Below are 21,904 nucleotides of genomic sequence, written 5' to 3'. Positions count from 1 at the left end.
TGTTCTCTGCAGGCTCAACAAGCATTCGCAGAGAATGATAGCAACAGACCTTCATTTCAGTACACATTTTCACATTTTTTCTTTAACATTTTTTGATGACCTTTAATATTCTTAAGAAAAAAAAATTCTCTCAATTTTTCCTTTTCATACAAACGGACATTACTGATTCCCTTCCTGAAATTGTATGCTGTTCTGATCTTAACACTGTACAGGCGTAATTCAAGTGAAGCTGGCTCCTCTCGCAGATTCCGGTGTCTTTCGAACCGGACCGAATATTTCCCAACAAACGTCATCACCGGAGCATCGATGAGCCCGTACGAAACCGAGCCGAATCGGTAACGAACGACAAACTCGAATCGCTTTTAACCGCGGAATGCGCTTGAAACGCATCAATCGCGTTTTCTGCTGCTTCAGCCGCTGAAGAAAGACGCGAATCAGCCGGCTGCCCTGCACTGTAGCCGATTCTGACCTGCTAAGCTGAATAAATTAGAGAAGTTTTTATAGCACTCAAAAAACATCTATAAACTTCCTGGAATAGTATTTTTAATTTTTATTTAATTTTGAACATTTTAAAATTGGTCGGTACTACTTTGTAATGTTGAATAAAGTCGAAATATATTTGAAATTCGTTGTCAGGATCTTATACATTCCATGATAGCTTCTTTCTTTGACTGATCGCGTGCGATTTTTAAAACAAGAGAAATGAGTACAGCCACGGATTTATAGCAAGTGTGTTTAATGAACAACGCTTATGCAGAGCTTTATCTCAAGCAGAAAAACAAAATGTCATGTTCTATAATACGTCAATTGGCAGCTCAGTATTTGCCCACACTCAAAATTGATTTTAACAGTATCAATAACATTCCAACTAATCCTAATCCTAAATCTATTCATAAAATGCAAACAAACCCCGTTTCTTACGCAAATATTAAATCAAATCCTAACCCTAACATAAAATCATCCCAGACCCTAACCCTTACCGTAAACGTAACCTTAGCTTTAACCATAACACTAACACCCTAACCCAAACACTACAACAAACCAAAACTCTAAACCGAGCCCTATAGCTGATCATACGATAGACCCTATCCCTTTCTCTAGGACTAAAAACCAACTAAACTCGAAGTCTATCCCTATGCCAAATACAAGCACTAAACGTGTTCAAAACACAATTCCTATTCCTATTTTTGAACCTTACTCAATCACAAAACAAATCCAGGGCTTAACCCTTCTTTCAACCTAACGCTCATACTTACCCTACACCACAATTAACAAGAAATTTAACCCTACCTCTATTCTTTAAACCTAGCACTAACCCTATACCTATTACCCTTAAATTAAACTAACCCTAAGCCCAACCCTAACCCTAACCCTAATCCTAACCCAAATCCTAACCCTAACCCTAACCCCTAACACTAACCCTAACCCTAAACCAAACAATAACCGTAATCCTAACCCTACCCTAACCATAAGCCTAACCCTAACTTTAACCTTGACCTTAACCCCAACACCAACTCCAAACCCAACCCAAACCTCAACTGTTATCCCTAGCTCAACCACGAGCCAGAAACCAAACCCTAACCCCATAACACTAACCCTAAACCTAACCCTAACCAATCCCAACAACTATCCCAACACCAGCCCCACCCTATCACTAACACCAACAACCCAAACCCAAGCAATAATATCTAAAAACTAACCCTAACCCTAACCCCAACCCCAACCCAAACCCCAACCAAAATCCCAACCCCAACATTAATCCTAACCCTAACCCTAAACCTAAGCCTAACCCTAACCCAAGCCAGAACCCTAACCCTAAACCTAACCCAAACCCCAGACGCAACCCAAACCCCAACCCAAATCTCAATCCCAACCCCAACCCTTGTCCTAAAAGTAAAATTAACCTTAACCCTAAGCCTAAGCCTAAGCCTAAACTTAACCCAAGCCATAACCCTAACCCTAACCTTAAATCTAACCCAAATTCTAACACTAACACTTAAACCTAACCCCAACACTAACCCTAACACAGCCCCAAACCCAAACCCAACCCCAAGTCCCACAACACCTAAACCCTAAGTGTAACACTAACTGTAACCTTAACCCTAATACTAAACATACCCCTATCTATACCCTAACCCTAACCCATAGCCCTAAACCTAACCCTAACCCATAGCCCTAAACCTAACCCTAACCCAAACCCATACCCTGACCCTAATTCTAAACCTAAGCCAAACCCAAACACTACCCTAATCCTAACCCAACCCCAACCACAACCCCAACCCCAAACCCAAAACCAATGCCAACAACACCTAACAACTAACGGTAACCCTAACCCACACCCTAAACCTAATCCTCACCCATCCCCTAAACTTAAACCTACACCTATTCGTACCCTAACCCTATACCAAGCCCTAACCCTAACCCGATCACAAACCCTAACCCTAGCCCTACACCTAAACATAACACTAACACTAACACTAACCCTAACACTATCAAACCCTAACAATGAACCGAACCCTGACCCTAACACTAACGCTAAACCTAAACCTATCCCTAACCCTAACACTAACCTTAACCCTAAATCTATCCCTAACACTAACCCTAACCCTAAATCTAAACCTAATTCTAAACCTTAACCCTAACCCTAACCCTTAACCTAAATTTAAATCTAACTCAAATCCTTACCCTAACCATTAACCGTAACACTATCACTAAGCCTACCACAACCCCAATTCCTACCCCAAACCCAAACCCGAGACCAACAAAAACACCTTAACCCTAACCATAACTCTAACCACAAACTTAACCCTAACCTTAACCCTATACCTTCCCCTATCACTACCCTGAACCAAACACTAAACCTAGCCCTAAACCTAACCCTAAACCCAAACCTAACCCTAAGCCTAAATCCAACAGCAACCCGAACCCCAACACTAACCCCTAACCCCAAACCTAACACTAACCCTAAGCCTAAGCTTAACCCTACTATAACCCTTAACTCTAAACCTCAACCTAACTCTAAAGAACACTAAACACTAAACCGAAAGCCTAAGCCTAACCCTGACACTAATCCTCACCCAAAACCTAACCCTAACCCAAATCTTAACCCTGACCCTAACCTTAACCCTATCCTTAACACTAACACAAACACCAACCCCAACTCCAACCACAACCCTAACCCAAACCCAAACCCATACCCATAACCCTAACCCTAAATCTAACCCTAACCTCAACCCTATCCCTAACCTTAAACACTTAACGTAAATCATAACCCTTTATCCTAACCCTAACCCCTAACACTATAACTTAACCCTAACCCTAAACTTACCCCTACCCCTACCCCAAACCCAAAAACAAGCCCTAAACCTAACACTAATCCTAAACCTAAACCTAACCCTAAACCTACATTCTTACCCTAACCCTAAACCTTACCCTAACCCTAATCCTAACCCAACCCCAAACGCAACCTTAAACCTAAACTCTTACCCTTAACCGTAACTCCAACCCTAAATCTAACCCTAAACCATTACCATAAACCCTAACCCGAAACTTCACCCTAACCCTAACACTTAACCAAAACTAATCCTACTCCTACCACTACACTTACCCCTACCCCAAACCCAACCACAAGCCCTTAATCTAACCTTAACCCTAACCCTAACCCTAAACTATAACCCTAAACCCTAAACCTGAACCCTAAACCTAACCCTGAGCCTAACCCTAACTCTAATCCTGACCCTATCCTTAACACCAACACAATCCCCAACCCCAAACCCATCCCCAACCCCAAACCCAAAACCAAACCCATAAACCCTAACACTAACCCAACCCAAACCCTAACCTTCAACATTACCCTAAATCGTAACCCTAACCCTAACCCTAAACCTAAACCTAACACTAACACTAACACTAACCCTAACCCTAATCCGAACCTTACCCCTACCTTTACCCAAAACCCAACCTCAAGCTCCAATCTTAACCCCAACAATAACCCTAACCCTAAACTCCAACCCTAGACCAAAAATGTCCGGACTCCTACCCCTACCCCTAACCCCAACCCTAATCCTAACACTAACCCTAACCCTTACCCTAACACTATCACTAACACTAACTGCAACCTCAACACCAAACCCAACCCAAACCCAAACCCCAACCCAAACCCCTAACAACAAACCCTAACCCTTACTCAAACCCTATACCTAACACTAACACAAAATGTAACACTACACCCTAACCCTAACCCAAACCCTGACCCTAACCCAACAACAAATGCAAACCCAACCCCAACCCAAAACCCAACACCAACCCTAACCCTAACCCCTCACACTAACACAAATTCTAACCCTAAAACCTTACCGTAAACCCTAACCCTATATACTTACCCTAACCCCAACCCTAACGCTTCCCCTAACCCTAAACCTAACACTACCCTAACCCTACCCTAAACCAAACCGCTATACTAACACTAACACTAACCCTAAACTTAACACTAAACCTTACCCTATCTCTAACCCTAAACCTAACCACAACCCCAACACCAAACGAACCCCTAAACCCTAACCCGAAAACTAACACAAACCCGAACACTAACGCTAACCCTAACCATAAACCTAACCCTAACCCTAAACCTTAACCAAACCCAACTCCAAAATAAACCCTAACCATAACCCCAACCCTAGCCCAAGCCCTAACCCTACCCTAATTTTACCCTAAACCTAACCCTTATCCTAACCCTAACCCTAACATTAAACTTGAGACTAACCCTTACCCTAACACTAAATCTAACTCTAACCCTAAACCAACCCCTATAACTACCTTGACCCTAACCCTAATCCTGATCTAAACACAAACCTATCCCTAACCCTAACCCTGAACCCTAATCCTAACCCTATACCAAAACTAACCGTATCCCTAAGCCTAACCCAAAACCTAAACCTAAACATAACCCTAACAATAAACGTAACCTTAACCCTAATACTAAACCTAACCCGAAACCTAAACCTAATCCTACCCCTAAGTCCACCAACCCCAAACCCAAAACGTTATAACCCCTAACCCAATCCTAACACTAACCCTAACCCGAAACCTATACCTAATGATAACTCTAAACCTAACACTAACCCTATCCCCTAAATGTTAGCCTAATGCTAACCCTATACCTTAACCCTAACCCTAACGCTAACCCCAACCCTAATCCGTACCCTAACCCTAACCCTAAGCCAAAACCTTACAAAAAACCTTACACATACCCAAAACTAACCCCTAACACTAACCGTAACCCGAAACCTATACCTAATGATAACTCTAAACCTAACACTAACCCTATCCCCTAAATGTTAGCCTAATGCTAACCCTATACCTTAAACCTAACCCTAACGCTAACCCCAACCCTAATCCGTACCCTAATTCTAACCCTAAGCCAAAACCTTACCCACACACTTATCCAAAATCTAAACATAACCCTATTACTAAAGACAATCTTCACCAAACCCGCTGAAATTACATAAATCCTTCTTTAACACTTACTGTAATACTAAATCTTAACCTGAGCCTTGCCCTAACCCTATATAGGGTTTAGGGACTACGTTAGCATTTGGGATATTAGACCTTTTGAATACATCCCTTTATAATAGCACTTTACACCATGTGGAGGAAGCTTTTCCCAGAAACAGGGAATGTTGAATGGCAGGGAAAGTGGAGAGTTTTAGGAAATAAATTAGAAGCATGAGGTCCCCCGGTGCCACGGGATTTTACTCCTGAACACTTGCAGGATCCTGAGGAGCTAGGCCTGTATCTGAGTAATGGGTGTTGCGGCTCAGAAAGATCTGAGGTGGAACAGCTTATCTGGGGCTTGGCTTATGCTTACCGAGGTATATGTACTGTTCTGGAGAGAGAGAGTGTCCAAACTGAGGCTCAGACCAAAGAGGAAAACCTCCCAGGCACATCTGACCAGCCAAAGAAAGCTCCGGTATCAAAGTCAGTTGCCCCGGTGGAAGGCCAGAAATGGAAACGTGTGTCCTCACGCCTAGAACGCAAAGAAGAGGTGGCGAAAGAAGTGGAAGATACAGGCGAGGGGGAGGCCTCAACACCACCACCACCAAGAAAGGCAACAGAGAAAAGTGAGAGGCGTGGACATAGTGATGATGAGGATGATGAAAGAGTCAAAGTTACCACGTTTCGTCGACCCATGAAAATGTCTGAGATCCAAGGCTCAAGAAAGGAGTTTACTTGACGTCCGGATGAGAGTATTGTCACTTGGTTGCTTTGGTGTTGGGACAACGGGGCCAAAGCGTGTCCCTCGACTGTAACGAAGCTCGCCAACTAGGAAACATTGCCCGTGATCCGGCTGTCGACAGAGGGATCAGCAGGTATATGGATGGAATCGCCAGCCTCTGGCAACAGTTAGTAGCTGTGAGGGAAAGATATCCCTACAAGAGTGACCTGGCACCTAAAAGTGAAAAGATGGAAAACTACTGAGGAAGGCATCCAGTATTTGAGAGGAACGGCTGTGGTGGAAATGCTGTATGATCCCACGTTAGATCCTGAAGATCGGGACCATGATCCGGAGAAAGTAAGGAGTACACCCGAAATATGTCAGAAGCTTCCAAAAACAGCACCAGAAAGGTACACCGCTACACTAGTGACAATGTTCAACAGATATGAGGACCAAGACAGAAAACTCCCAGTTTTTGAACAGATTCTTACACTTCAAAACTTTGAACAAAAATTTCCACCATCACATGCTTCCATTTCAGCCATATCAAGGTTAGAAGGACAGATGGGAGACGTGTTAGAGAAAGTATCCCGACTGATTGATAGGGTTGAAATGATTGCAGCTATCAGAAGCAAACGCCGTCCTGCTCGAGCAAATGACCGCACTCACTTCATGTCACGCGCGGCTCTGTGGAGTTACTTACTTGAAAATGGAGAAGATATGAAGGAATGGCATCAAAAGCCCACCCCTGCACTGCGAGCACGGGTGAGAGAATTACAACACAGACCAACGACCAGTGAAGTTGTTCCTGTCACTACAGGTAACCAAAAGAGGGGCCCTGCCCTCAGCCAGAGGAGGGAGAGGGATAATAGAGCGTATTGGACTGTGTGGATTCGGTGGCCTGGCACATCAGAACCACAAAAATATGAGGCACTGGTGGATACTGGTGCACAGTGTACTCTAATGCCTTCGAGTTATAAAGGGACAGAACTGATCTATATCTCTGGAGTGACTGGGGGCTCTCAGGAATTGTCTGTGTTGGAGGCAGAAATAAGCCTCACTGGTAAAGACTGGCAGAAGCATCCTATAGTGACCGGACAGGGGAGGGGGCTCCATGCATACTCGGTATAGACTATCTCAGAAGGGGGCACTTTAAGGGCTTTTGGAATAGCTGCTGTGGACACAGACAACATTAAGCAGCTATCTGTTTTACTTGGCCTGTCAGAAGATCCATCTGTTGTGGGGTTGCTACAAGTGGAGGAGCAACAGGTACCAATTGCTACAGAAACGGTGTACAGATGGCAGTACCGCACCAACAGGGATTCCTTGCTCCCCATTCATAACTTGATCCGTCAGCTAGAGAGCCAGGGAGTGATCAGCAAAACTCACTCACCTTTTAACAGCCCCATATGGCCAGTGCGTAAAGCCAGTGGAGAATGGAGGCTGACGGTAGATTACCGTGGCCTGAATGAAGTCACACCCCCACTGAGTGCTGCTGTGCCAGACATGCTACAACTCCAGTACGAACTGGAGTCACAAGCAGCCAAGTGGTATGCCACCACTGACATTGCCAATGCCTTCTTTTCAATTCCTCTGGCCACAGAATGCAGGCTGCAGTTTGCCTTCACCTGGAGGGGCGTTCAGTACACCTGGAACCGTTTGCCCCAGGGGTGGAAGCACAGTCTGGGTTGATCCAAACTGCATTGGAACAGGGTGGTGCTCCTGAGCATCTGCAATACATTGATGACATTGTTGTATGGGGCAATACAGCAGAGGAAGTCTTTGAGAAAGGAGAGCAGATTATCCAAATTCTCCTACGAGCTGGCTTTGCTATCAAGCAAAGCAAAGTGAAAGGGCCTGCACAAGAAATTCAGCTCCTAGGTATGAAGTGGCAAGATGGACGTCGTCACATCCCAACAGATGTGATTGACAAGATTACTGCCATGTCTCCACCCACCAGTAAGACAGAAACCCAAGCTTTTCTGGGTGTAGTGGGCTTTTGAAGAATGCATGTTCCAAACTACAGTCTCATTGTGAGCCCTCTCTATCGGGTGACGCGGAAGAAGAATGATCTTGTATGGGGCCCTGAGCAGCAGCAGGCTTTTGAGCGAATTAAGCAGGAGACAGCCCGTGCTTTGATAGCCAGGGCCATTGCGGATGGGACAGGATGTAAAGAACATCCTCTACACTGCTGCTGGAAAGGAAGGTCCCACTTGGAGTTTGTGGCAAAAAGCTCCTGGAAAGACCCGAGGCTGACCCGTCGGATTCTGGAGTCGGGCCTACAGGGGGTCTGAGGAGCGCTACACTCCAACTGAGAAGGAGATCTTAGCCGCGTACGAGGGGGTTTGAGCTGCTTCCAAAGTAATCGGTACTGAAATGCAGCTCCTCCTGGCACCTCGACTGCCAGTGCTGAGCTGGATGTTCAAAGGGACAGCTCCCTCTACCCATCATGCTACTGATGCCACTTGGAGTAAATGGACTGCACTTATTACACAAGCGAGCTCGGATGGGGAACCTCAACCGTCCAGGAATCCTGGAGGTGATCATGGACTGGCCTGAAGCTAAGAAGTTTGGAACAATGCCAGCAGAGGAGGTGTCACGTGCTAAAGAAGCCCCACCAGATAATGAACTACCAGACAACGAAAAGAGATATGCCCTGTTCGCAGATGGATCATGTTGCATTGTGGGTAAGCACCGCAGATGGAAATCTGCTGTGTGGAGCCCCACACGACAAGTTGCAGAGGCCACTGAAGGAGAAGGAGAATCAAGTCAATTTGCAGAGGTAAAGACTGTCCAGATGGCCTTAGATATTGCTGAATGAGAGAGGTGGCCAGTGCTTTATCTTTACACTGACTCATGGATGGTGGCAAATGCTTTATGGGGGTGGGTACAGCAATGGGAACAAAATGGTTGGCAACGGAGGGGTAAACCTATTTGGGCTGCTGAACTGTGGAGAAACATTGCTGCCCGAATAAAGAATATGGTTGTAAAGATGCGCCATGTAGATGCTCATGTTCCTAAGAGCCGGGCAACTGAAGAACAACAAAATAACCATCAGGTAGATCGAGCTGCCAAAGTTAAGGTGGCTCGAGTAGACTTGGACTGGCAACACAAGAGTGAATTATTTCTAGCTCGGTGGGCCCATGAGACCTCGGGCCATCAAGGAAGAGATGCAACATATAAGTGGGCTAGAGACCGAGGGGTGGACTTAACTATGGATGATGCCATTGCACCAGGTTATCCATGACTGTGATACATGCGCCACAATTAAACAAGCCAGGAGGATGAAACCTCTTTGGGAGGAAGGACGATGGCAAAAGTATAAATATGGGGAGGTGTGGCAGGTTGCCTTGCCACGATCTCGCAATGGTAAGCGTTACGTGCTCACCATGGTGGAGGGAACTACTGGGTGGCTTGAAACATATGCAGTACCCCAGGCTACCGCCCGAAACACCATCTTAGGGTTCGAGAAACAAGTCCTATGGTGACATGGCACTCCAGAAAGAGTTGAGTCCGATAATGGAACTCATTTCAAAAAATTCTCTTGTAAATACTTGGGCCAAAGCTCATGGCATCGAGTGGATTTATCATATCCCCTGTCATGCACCAGCTTCTGGTAAAATTGAAAGGTACAATGGGTTGTTAAAAACAATGTTGAAAGCAATGGGTGGCGGGACATTTAAGCACTGGGAGAAGAATTTGTCAGAAGCCACCTGGTTGGTCAACACCAGAGGATCCATCAATCGCGATGGTCCTGCCCAGTCCAGCTCTCTACCTACTGTAGAGGGAGATAAGGTCCCTGTAGTACATGTGAAGAACTTGTTGGGAAAAGCGGTTTGGGTTCTTCCAGCTTCTGGAGAGGGCAAAACTCTCCGTGGGACTGTTTTTGCTCAGGGACCTGGGTCTACCTGGTGGGTGAAAAAGAAGAATGGGGATGTTCAGTGTTTTACCACAAGGGAATTTGATGTGGGGTGAGTGCCCTCAGTAATTCTATTAGCATGTATATATGTATATATGTATGTTGTATGTGTTTGTATTTAATGCTTGTGAATCATTGTTTCTTTATGTATATATATATATATATATTAAGCATGATGAAATGATGTTGAATAAGGGGTGGAATGTTATGGTTTTATGATTTTTGTTGTATTACTGATATTCCACATCATGACATCGCGTGGTGTATTGGGAGTTAAGGAGTTAATGCTCCAGCTCTGTGGATCGTGGATAGTTCTGGGTGTACCTGTTTCAGAAGAGAACTACATTCCCCAGAGGACTTTGCGATGCTTTGCATTTTTACATATTTCCGCCCAGAGGGAAAGATAAAAACTGTCTGCGGTCACGGGACTCTCTCTTCCCTTCGGGACCGAGCTCGGCAGTGGGTGTTTGTTGCAGCCGTCCGCCTTCAGCGTTAGTGTAAGGCCTTCGGTTTATCGGACACTCTCTCTCTTGTACATTTTATTTGATTCATTTGCCTCAATTCCAATTGTATTATATTATATTGTGTTATTTTTCTTTCTGATATCTTATTTACTAAATTAGCTTTCCTCCTCAGATCGTTGCGGCTGTTTTGTTCCTAGGCCCATCTCCCTTCTCCTTTTTTTCCCTTTTCCCCTTTTCCCCTTCCCCTTCCCCAGGGTGCGGGCCCGTGGGTCCCCTGCCTCAATTGTCACGGTACCGGGTCAAACTGTCCCGCAAACCGGTGACAACTACCTATAGAACAACTCAAAATATACCATCATCTATACTACTTCTTTGTGAAGTACCATCCTTTGGAGTTATTTACCCCACACTAACACTAACCCTAACTCAAGCCCTAACCCTAACAATTATTGTAAATCTAAATCTATAAACCTAACAGTAACACAAACCCTAACTCTAAACCTAACCTTAACCCTAAAAATAACCTAACCTTAATGCTAACACAAACCCCCTAACCCTAAACTTAACCATTCCCTAACCCTAAATTTAACCGTTCCCTAACCCTAACAGTAACCCTAACCCGTTCCCTAACCCTAAACCCTAACCCTAACACCATCCCAAACCCAAACCAAACCCAAAACTTAACCCTAACCGTAAAACTAACTCAAGCCCTAACCCTAACCGTAACACTAAACATAATCCTAACCCTAACCCTACCCTAATCCTAACCTAAACCCTAACCCTAACCGCAACCCTAACCCTGAACTTATACCTAATCCAAAACCTTACACTAAGACTAATCCAAAATCAAAACGTAACCATATTACTAAAGCGAATCTTCACCTAACCCGCTGAAATTACCTATATCCTTCCCTAACACTTACTGTAAGACTAAATCTTTAACCCTAAACCTTACTCTAAACCTAACACTAATTCTAAAGCTATCACATACCCTAACCCTAACCCTAAATCCAATCATAGACTATCCAGTAACCTAAAACTAAATTGTAAAACTAAATATTTATACTTATCCTTAAACCTAACCCTAACCCTCACCCTAACCCTAAATCTTAGTCTAACCCTAACCATATAACTTAACCCTATCCCTAACACTAACCCCAACCCTAATCTGTACCCTAACCCTAACCCTAAGCCAAAACCTTACCTTAATACAAAATCAAACATAACCCTTCTACCAAAGCCAGTCTTCACCAAACCCGCTGAAATTACCTAAATCCTTCCCTAACACTTACTGTAAGACTAAATCTTTAACCCTAAGCCTTGCCCTAACCCTAAGCCTAACACTAAATTCAATCATACACCTAACCCTATACAATAACCTAAAACTTACCCTAAAACTTACTGTAAAACTAAATCTTTAAAGCTTACACCAACCCTAACACTAACACTAACACCAAACCTAACCCTAACCCTACCCTAACTGTATGGGAACTGCTGCATCATGGCCTGAAACACTGATTGGTCAGCTGAGGTGAGCACCGAGTCAGCCATGGGGGCACAGGTGGAGGTGATATACCTGCGTGATTGGAATGGGGGAAGCCTGGCTCTACCTTTCCCAAACCCCATTTAAGGGCTGACCACCGCCAGGAAAGGATCTCTTCTCAGAGATCCCTTCCACGTGGAGTACCCTGAGAGCCTTATCATCCTGAATGTGAGCCATCTTCTCTTTTGTATTATTTGTATACTTTCTAAATAGAACAACTCAAAATATACGATCATCTATACTATTTCTTTGTGAAGTACCATCCTTTGGAGTTATTTACCCCGCACTAATCCTAACCCTACTCGATCCCTAAACCTAACCCTAACAATTACTGTAAATCTAAATCTATAAACCTAACGCTAATGCTAACACTAACTCTAAACCTAACCTAAACCCTAACCATAAACTAAACTTAATGCTAACACAAACCTTAACCCTAAACTTAACCCAAACCCAAACCCTATTGTTGCGGAATCCTGGGGTCTGAGTGGATTGCTCTTGGGCGGGGAGCACGACAGGACTCAATACATGAATGATCAGGCTTCAATTTATTACCCCGACAGCCTTATTCTTATAGCGTTTAAGACAGGGGCGTACAGAGAATAGCACACAATCATTGGCTGAGAGCCTCAGAGAATAACAACTTTAAGCAATTCCCAATAATTAACAGCAGTGAGAAACCATCCTGAGGGAGGTAACTCTTGATATTCTAATCCTAAAAAACCCAAACAGGAATGCGTCAGCGGCGGGTGTGAAAGGCAGTGCTGGCAGGGCGTCCCCTGTTCAAAGTGCACTTTACCTCTCCCACTCGCCACAGACCATCTCCTGCTTTTACTTTTCTCAAGGTTCACACAGTGTACTTTCCCTTGAGGACCGTATCAGCATGGCCAGTGCATAACACAGAGCCCAAAGGGAAGAACACCTGCTAGTTAAACAGAATAGACTATCAAGGACAGCTTGTTCTAAAAATACCTAAAGTTACGATTATCAGCAGTCCTGTGAAGCCTTCTTCAACTGAAAGCAGGGTGAACAACATAATCACAGAAGTTTCCCATAGATGTCTTGGCAGCTTGGGTTGCTCAGCTGAAGCGGTTCTTGTCCACCTTGAGCTGTTTATCACTTGGCCCAGGAGCATCGTGACCTCCTATCAGTATCTAGTACTTTTCCATGAACATGTAGTCTGTGCTACCGTGCAAGCTATGCTCGTACATATTACCAGGACCTCTGCGCTCCTGAAGCCATTCCCCAACACCCTATCCCTAATATCGCCCTAACAGTAAACCAAACCCTAAACCTAAACCAATCCCAAACCCAAACCGAACCCAAAACGTAACCCTCACCTTAACCCTAACGCTAACACAAACCCTAACCCTAAACTTACCCCTAACCCTAACCCCAACCCTAATCATACTCTAACCCTAACAGTAACCCAAACCCAAACCGTATGCAAAACGTAACCCTCACCCTATCCATAACTCAAGCCCTAACCATAAAAACCTTATCTTAATACAAAAAGCTAAATACCCTAAAACCTTACCTTAATACAAAATCAAACATAACCCTTCTACCAAAGCCAGTCTTCACCAAACCCGCTGAAGTTACCTAAATCCTTCCCTAACACTTACTGTAAGACTAAATCTTTAACCCTAAACCTAACACTAAATCCAATCATACACCTAACCCTATACAATAACCTAAAACTTACCCTAAAACTTACTGTAAAACTAAATATAAAAATATTAAATATATATATATTAAAAAGCTAACACCAACCCTAACACTAACCCCAAACCTAACCCTAACCCTACCCTAACTGTATGGGAACTGCTGAATCATGGCCTGAAACACTGATTGGTCAGCTGAGGTGAGCACCGAGTCAGCCATGGGGGCACAGGTGGAGGTGATATACCTGCGTGATTGGAATGGGGGGAGCCTGGCTCTACCTCTCCCAAACCCCATTTAAGGGCTGACCACCGCCAGGAAAGCATCTCTTCTCAGAGATCCCTTCCACGTGGAGTACCCTGAGAGCCTTATCATCCTTGTGATAAAAATGAGTGCTGTATTTGTTAATCAAACCGACTCAAGACAGATGTGTCAGTTTTTTTCAGTGTTTTGCTTTCTGAAAACTATGTAGTTTGTAGAAGATTCAAAATACATGTATAAATGTTTTGTCTAAGAACTTTGGAACTGTGCAAATTGGAGCCACAGCGCTTAGTTCTAACAACTGGACAATGAACAACAGATAGCAGTGACCTTCTAAGAAACTGAAAAAAGAAAAAATAAGTGAAAATCTCTTCTTAAGTGCGCATGATCGAAGCTGAAGAGGCCTACAGCCTTTTCCATCTCAATCACCAGGTGGCAGAGAACGACCCCCACATAACAGCCAGCGCAACCCAGGAAGGGAAAGATAAACATGAATGTAGAGATAAGAAATAATAAATCGTGAGATCGAGAGGCTGCCGTTGCGCACCTCTGGTGGAGCAGAGACTCCCAACCGCCCAGCGCTGTTTTGCTCGGTAATTGCTTGCTCAATAAATCTTTTACGGTTGGTAACGATATAGGTATATTGTTCTTCACACCTATAACAATCCTGAAGGTGAGCCATCTTCTCTTTTGTATTATTTGTACACTATCTATATAGAACAACTCAAAATATACCATCATCTATACTATTTCTTTGTGAAGTATCATCCTTGGGAGTTATTTACAACACATTAACCCTAACCCTAACTCAAGCCCTAACCCTAACCCTAACAATTACTGTAAATCTAAAACTATATACTTAACACTAACCCTAAACCTAACCCTAACCCTACCCTAACCCTAACCTTAACCCGACCCTAACCCTAACAGTAACAAAAGCTTAACCCTAACCCTATCCCAAACCCAAAATTTTACTCTCACCCTAACCCTAATAGTAACCCGAACCTATACCCTAACCATATCCTTTATAAACAACCGAAACACCAACACCAACCCCAAACAAACGCGTAATCCCTATCCCTAACCCTAACCTTAACCCATAACCTTACCCTTATCCTAACCGTAACCCTAACCCTTACCAAAACCCCAAACACAACCCCAACCCTAAAACCTAACCCAAACGTAACCCTAACACTAAACCTAAACCTAACCCTAACCCTAAACCTAATCTATGACCCTAAACCTGAAGCCTTACCCTAACCCTTAGCCTAAACCTAACCCTAATCCTGACCCAAAATCAAACTCCAACCCAAATCCTAACCCTAACCCTAACACTAAACCTAACCTTATCCTTAACATTAACACTAACCCAATCTCTACCAGAACCTTAACCGAAACCCATACCCGTAACTCCTAACCCTAACCTTAACCTTAACACTAACAAACCCTAACCCTAAACCGAACCCTAACCCTAACCCCAACAGTAATCCTAACCTTAATCACTTACCCTTTTCCATAACCCTATACCCTAATCCTAACCCTAACCCTAATCCTAATCCTAACACTGGTACTACGCCTACCCCAAATGCAACCACAAACCCTAACCATAATCCTATCCCTAAACCTTAGCCTACCCGTACTCCAAAACCAGCCACAAGCGCTAACACTAATCCTATCCGTAAATTTTAACCTACCCCAAAAGTAACCACAAGCACTAACCCTAACCCTAAACCTAACCCTAACCATACCCCTAAACCAAACTCTAACCCTAAACCCTTTCAAATCTTTTCAAATAATCAGGTCCGAATGGAGTGCAAAAGTCTGGCTGTAATCACTCCTAACTGTGGATTAGGCTTGAAAAAATTTGTGCCTCCTACAGTTCATTAGGCTAATCAGTCGGCTGCCTTGCGCTGTAAAGCAGCTTATCTCCACTGCCAGCTGACGTCTGATTCCAACATTACGCAGTTTACACTTATATCAGACTTTGTTCATGGTGTTTTTAGAAAAGATGGGATGCCCCCTTTGTTAGCCAGGGGGGATTTTCTGTTCTCTGCAGGCTCAACAAGCATTCGCAGAGAATGATAGCAACAGACCTTCATTTCAGTACACATTTTCACATTTTTTCTTTAACATTTTTTGATGACCTTTAATATTCCTAAGAAAAAAAAATTCTCTCAATTTTTCCTTTTCATACAAACGGACATTACTGATTCCCTTCCTGAAATTGTATGCTGTTCTGATCTTAACACTGTACAGGCGTAATTCAAGTGAAGCTGGCTCCTCTCGCAGATTCCGGTGTCTTTCGAACCGGACCGAATATTTCCCAACAAACGTCATCACCGGAGCATCGCAGATGAGCCCGTACGAAACCGAGCCGAATCGGTAACGAACGACAAACTCGAATCGCTTTTAACCGCGGATTCCTCTAGAAACACATCAATCGCGGTTTCTGCTGCTTGAGCCGCTGAAGAAAGACGCGTTTCAGCTTGCTGCCGTTCCCTGAAGAGCGGCTTTTAAACGTAGCCTGCTGCGGTCTGTTTCCAACATAAAAGTGATTACCCTTTTGACAGACTCCGTTCCTGGCGTTGTCGATAGAGATGGGGAAGAACCCGGTTTTAAGCTGGGAAAAAGATTCTGTTCCCGTTCTGCTCTGCTACGGTCGGCAATATATGTCTGCATCAGACGATCTTTTCCGTCCACGTATTCATACTTTTTTCTGAATTTTTTTGATGTCTTTTTCTTTCACCACTGAATCATCGCATCTCCCCGTTTATTTTTCTGTCACACAGACATTACTGATGCCCTTCCTGAAATTGTATGCCGTTCTGATCTTACCAGTGTAGAGGCGAAATTCGAGTGACGCTGGCTCCTCTCGCAGATTCTGGTGTCGTTCGAACCGGACCGAATATTTCCCAACAAACTTCATCACCGGAGCATCGCAGATGAGCTCGTAGGAAACCGAGCCGAATCGGCAACGAACGACAAACTCGAATCGCTCTTAACCGCGGATTCCTCTTGAAACACATCAATCGCGGTTTCTGCTGCTTGAGCCGCTGAAGAAAGACGCGTTTCAGCCTGCTGCCGTTCCCTGAAGAGCGGCTTTTAAACGTAGCCTGCTGCGGTCTGTTTCCAACATAAAAGTGATTACCCTTTTGACAGACTCCGTTCCTGGCGTTGTCGATGGAGATGGGGAGGACCCCGGTTTTAAGCTGGGAAAAAGATTCTGTTCCCGTTCTGCTCCGTCCACGTATTCATACTTTTTTCTGAATTTTTTTGATGTCTTTTTCTTTCACCACTGAATCATCGCATCTCCCCGTTTATTTTTCTGTCACACAGACATTACTGATGCCCTTCCTGAAATTGTATGCCGTTCTGATCTTACCACTGTAGAGGCGAAATTCGAGTGAAGCTGGTTCCTCTCGCAGATTCTGGTGTCGTTCGAACCGGACCGAATATTTCCCAACAAACTTCATCACCGGAGCATCGCAGATGAGCTCGTAGGAAACCGAGCCGAATCGGCAACGAACGACAAACTCGAATCGCTCTTAACCGCGGATTCCTCTTGAAACACATCAATCGCGGTTTCTGCTGCTTGAGCCGCTGAAGAAAGACGCGTTTCAGCCTGCTGCCGTTCACTGAAGAGCGGCTTTTAAACGTAGCCTGCTGCGGTCTGTTTCCAACATAAAAGTGATTACCCTTTTGACAGACTCCGTTCCTGGCGTTGTCGATAGAGATGGGGAGGAACCCGGTTTTAAGCTGGGAAAAAGATTCTGTTCCCGTTCTGCTCTGCTACGGTCGGCAATATATGTCTGCATCAGACGATATTTTCCGTCCACGTATTCATATTTTTTTCTGAATTTTTTTGATGTCTTTTTCTTTCACCACTGAATCATCGCATCTCCCCGTTTATTTTTCTGTCACACAGACATTACTGATGCCCTTCCTGAAATTGTATGCTGTTCTGATCTTACCACTGTAGAGGCGAAATTCGAGTGAAGCTGGCTCCTCTCGCAGATTCTGGTGTCGTTCGAACCGGACCGAATATTTCCCAACAAACTTCATCACCGGATCATCGCAGATGAGCTCGTAGGAAACCGAGCCGAATCGGCAAAGAACGACAAACTCGAATCGCTCTTAACCGCGGATTCCTCTTGAAACACATCAATCGCGGTTTCTGCTGCTTGAGCCGCTGAAGAAAGACGCGTTTCAGCCTGCTGCCGTTCCCTGAAGTGCGGCTTTTAAACGTAGCCTGCTGCGGTCTGCTTCCAACATAAAAGTGATTACCCTTTTGACAGACTCCGTTCCTGGCGTTGTCGATGGAGATGGGGAGGACCCCGGTTTTAAGCAGGGAAAAAGATTCTGTTCCCGTTCTGCTTCATCGTATTCATACTTTTTTCTGAATTTTCTTGATGTCTTTTTCTTTCACCACTGAATCATCGCATCTCCCCGTTTATTTTTCTGTCACACAGACATTACTGATGCCCTTCCTGAAATTGTATGCCGTTCTGATCTTACCAGTGTAGAGGCGAAATTCGAGTGAAGCTGGTTCCTCTCGCAGATTCTGGTGTCGTTCGAACCGGACCGAATATTTCCCAACAAACTTCATCACCGGTGAATCCCATATGAGCCCGTACGAAAACGAGCCGAATCGGTAACGAACGACAAACTCGAATAGCTCTTAACCGCGGATTCCTCTTGAAACACATCAATCGCGTTTTCTGCTGCTTGAGCCGCTGAAGAAAGACGCGTTTCAGCCTGCTGCCGTTCCCTGAAGTGCGGCTTTAAAACGTAGCCTGCTGCGGTCTGTTTCCAACATAAAAGTGATTACCCTTTTGACAGACTCCGTTCCTGGCGTTGTCGATGGAGATGGGGAGGACCCCGGTTTTAAGCTGGGAAAAAGATTCTGTTCCCGTTCTGCTCCGTCCACGTATTCATACTTTTTTCTGTTTTTCTTGATGTCTTTTTCTTTCACCACTGAATCATCGCATCTCCCCGTTTATTTTTCTGTCACACAGACATTACTGATGCCCTTCCTGAAATTGTATGCCGTTCTGATCTTACCACTGTAGAGGCGAAATTCGAGTGAAGCTGGTTCCTCTCGCAGATTCTGGTGTCGTTCGAACCGGACCGAATATTTCCCAACAAACTTCATCACCGGAGCATCGCAGATGAGCTCGTAGGAAACCGAGCCGAATCGGCAACGAACGACAAACTCGAATCGCTCTTAACCGCGGATTCCTCTTGAAACACATCAATCGCGGTTTCTGCTGCTTGAGCCGCTGAAGAAAGACGCGTTTCAGCCTGCTGCCGTTCCCTGAAGTGCGGCTTTAAAACGTAGCCTGCTGCGGTCTGTTTCCAACATAAAAGTGATTACCCTTTTGACAGACTCCGTTCCTGGCGTTGTCGATGGAGATGGGGAGGACCCCGGTTTTAAGCTGGGAAAAAGATTCTGTTCCCGTTCTGCTCCGTCCACGTATTCATACTTTTTTCCGTTTTTCTTGATGTCTTTTTCTTTCACCACTGAATCATCGCATCTCCCCGTTTATTTTTCTGTCACACAGACATTACTGATTCACTTCCTGAAATTGTATGCCGTTCTGATCTTACCAGTGTAGAGGCGAAATTCGAGTGAAGCTGGTTCCTCTCGCAGATTCTGGTGTCGTTCGAACCGGACCGAATATTTCCCAACAAACTTCATCACCGGAGCATCGCAGATGAGCTGGTAGGAAACCGAGCCGAATCGGCAACGAACGACAAACTCAAATCGCTCTTAACCGCGGATTCCTCTTGAAACACATCAATCGCGGTTTCTGCTGCTTGAGCCGCTGAAGAAAGACGCGTTTCAGCCTGCTGCCGTTCCCTGAAGAGCGGCTTTTAAACGTAGCCTGCTGCGGTCTGTTTCCAACATAAAAGTGATTACCCTTTTGACAGACTCCGTTCCTGGCGTTGTCGATAGAGATGGGGAGGAACCCGGTTTTAAGCTGGGAAAAAGATTCTGTTCCCGTTCTGCTCTGCTACGGTCGGCAATATATGTCTGCATCAGACGATATTTTCCGTCCACGTATTCATATTTTTTTCTGAATTTTTTTGATGTCTTTTTCTTTCACCACTGAATCATCGCATCTCCCCGTTTATTTTTCTGTCACACAGACATTACTGATGCCCTTCCTGAAATTGTATGCTGTTCTGATCTTACCACTGTAGAGGCGAAATTCGAGTGAAGCTGGCTCCTCTCGCAGATTCTGGTGTCGTTCGAACCGGACCGAATATTTCCCAACAAACTTCATCACCGGATCATCGCAGATGAGCTCGTAGGAAACCGAGCCGAATCGGCAAAGAACGACAAACTCGAATCGCTCTTAACCGCGGATTCCTCTTGAAACACATCAATCGCGGTTTCTGCTGCTTGAGCCGCTGAAGAAAGACGCGTTTCAGCCTGCTGCCGTTCCCTGAAGTGCGGCTTTTAAACGTAGCCTGCTGCGGTCTGTTTCCAACATAAAAGTGATTACCCTTTTGACAGACTCCGTTCCTGGCGTTGTCGATGGAGATGGGGAGGACCCCGGTTTTAAGCAGGGAAAAAGATTCTGTTCCCGTTCTGCTTCATCGTATTCATACTTTTTTCTGAATTTTCTTGATGTCTTTTTCTTTCACCACTGAATCATCGCATCTCCCCGTTTATTTTTCTGTCACACAGACATTACTGATGCCCTTCCTGAAATTGTATGCCGTTCTGATCTTAGCAGTGTAGAGGCGAAATTCGAGTGAAGCTGGTTCCTCTCGCAGATTCTGGTGTCGTTCGAACCGGACCGAATATTTCCCAACAAACTTCATCACCGGTGAATCCCATATGAGCCCGTACGAAAACGAGCCGAATCGGTAACGAACGACAAACTCGAATAGCTCTTAACCGCGGATTCCTCTTGAAACACATCAATCGCGTTTTCTGCTGCTTGAGCCTCTGAAGAAAGACGCGTTTCAGCCTGCTGCCGTTCCCTGAAGTGCGGCTTTAAAACGTAGCCTGCTGCGGTCTGTTTCCAACATAAAAGTGATTACCCTTTTGACAGACTCCGTTCCTGGCGTTGTCGATGGAGATGGGGAGGACCCCGGTTTTAAGCTGGGAAAAAGATTCTGTTCCCGTTCTGCTCCGTCCACGTATTCATACTTTTTTCTGTTTTTCTTGATGTCTTTTTCTTTCACCACTGAATCATCGCATCTCCCCGTTTATTTTTCTGTCACACAGACATTACTGATTCACTTCCTGAAATTGTATGCCGTTCTGATCTTACCAGTGTAGAGGCGAAATTCGAGTGAAGCTGGCTCCTCTCGCAGATTCTGGTGTCGTTCGAACCGGACCGAATATTTCCCAACAAACTTCATCACCGGAGCATCGCAGATGAGCTCGTAGGAAACCGAGCCGAATCGGCAACGAACGACAAACTCGAATCGCTCTTAACCGCGGATTCCTCTTGAAACACATCAATCGCGGTTTCTGCTGCTTGAGCCGCTGAAGAAAGACGCGTTTCAGCCTGCTGCCGTTCCCTGAAGAGCGGCTTTTAAACGTAGCCTGCTGCGGTCTGTTTCCAACATAAAAGTGATTACCCTTTTGACAGACTCCGTTCCTGGCGTTGTCGATGGAGATGGGGAGGACCCCGGTTTTAAGCTGGGAAAAAGATTCTGTTCCCGTTCTGCTCCGTCCACGTATTCATACTTTTTTCTGAATTTTCTTGATGTCTTTTTCTTTCACCACTGAATCATCGCATCTCCCCGTTTATTTTTCTGTCACACAGACATTACTGATGCCCTTCCTGAAATTGTATGCTGTTCTGATCTTACCAGTGTAG

The sequence above is a fragment of the Cyrtonyx montezumae genome, unplaced genomic scaffold (genome assembly GCF_038088225.1).
Source record: "Cyrtonyx montezumae isolate F1298 unplaced genomic scaffold, pur_monq_1.0 scaffold_50, whole genome shotgun sequence".
Taxonomy (NCBI): domain Eukaryota; kingdom Metazoa; phylum Chordata; class Aves; order Galliformes; family Odontophoridae; genus Cyrtonyx; species Cyrtonyx montezumae.
Note: the sequence above shows the minus strand (reverse complement) of the source record.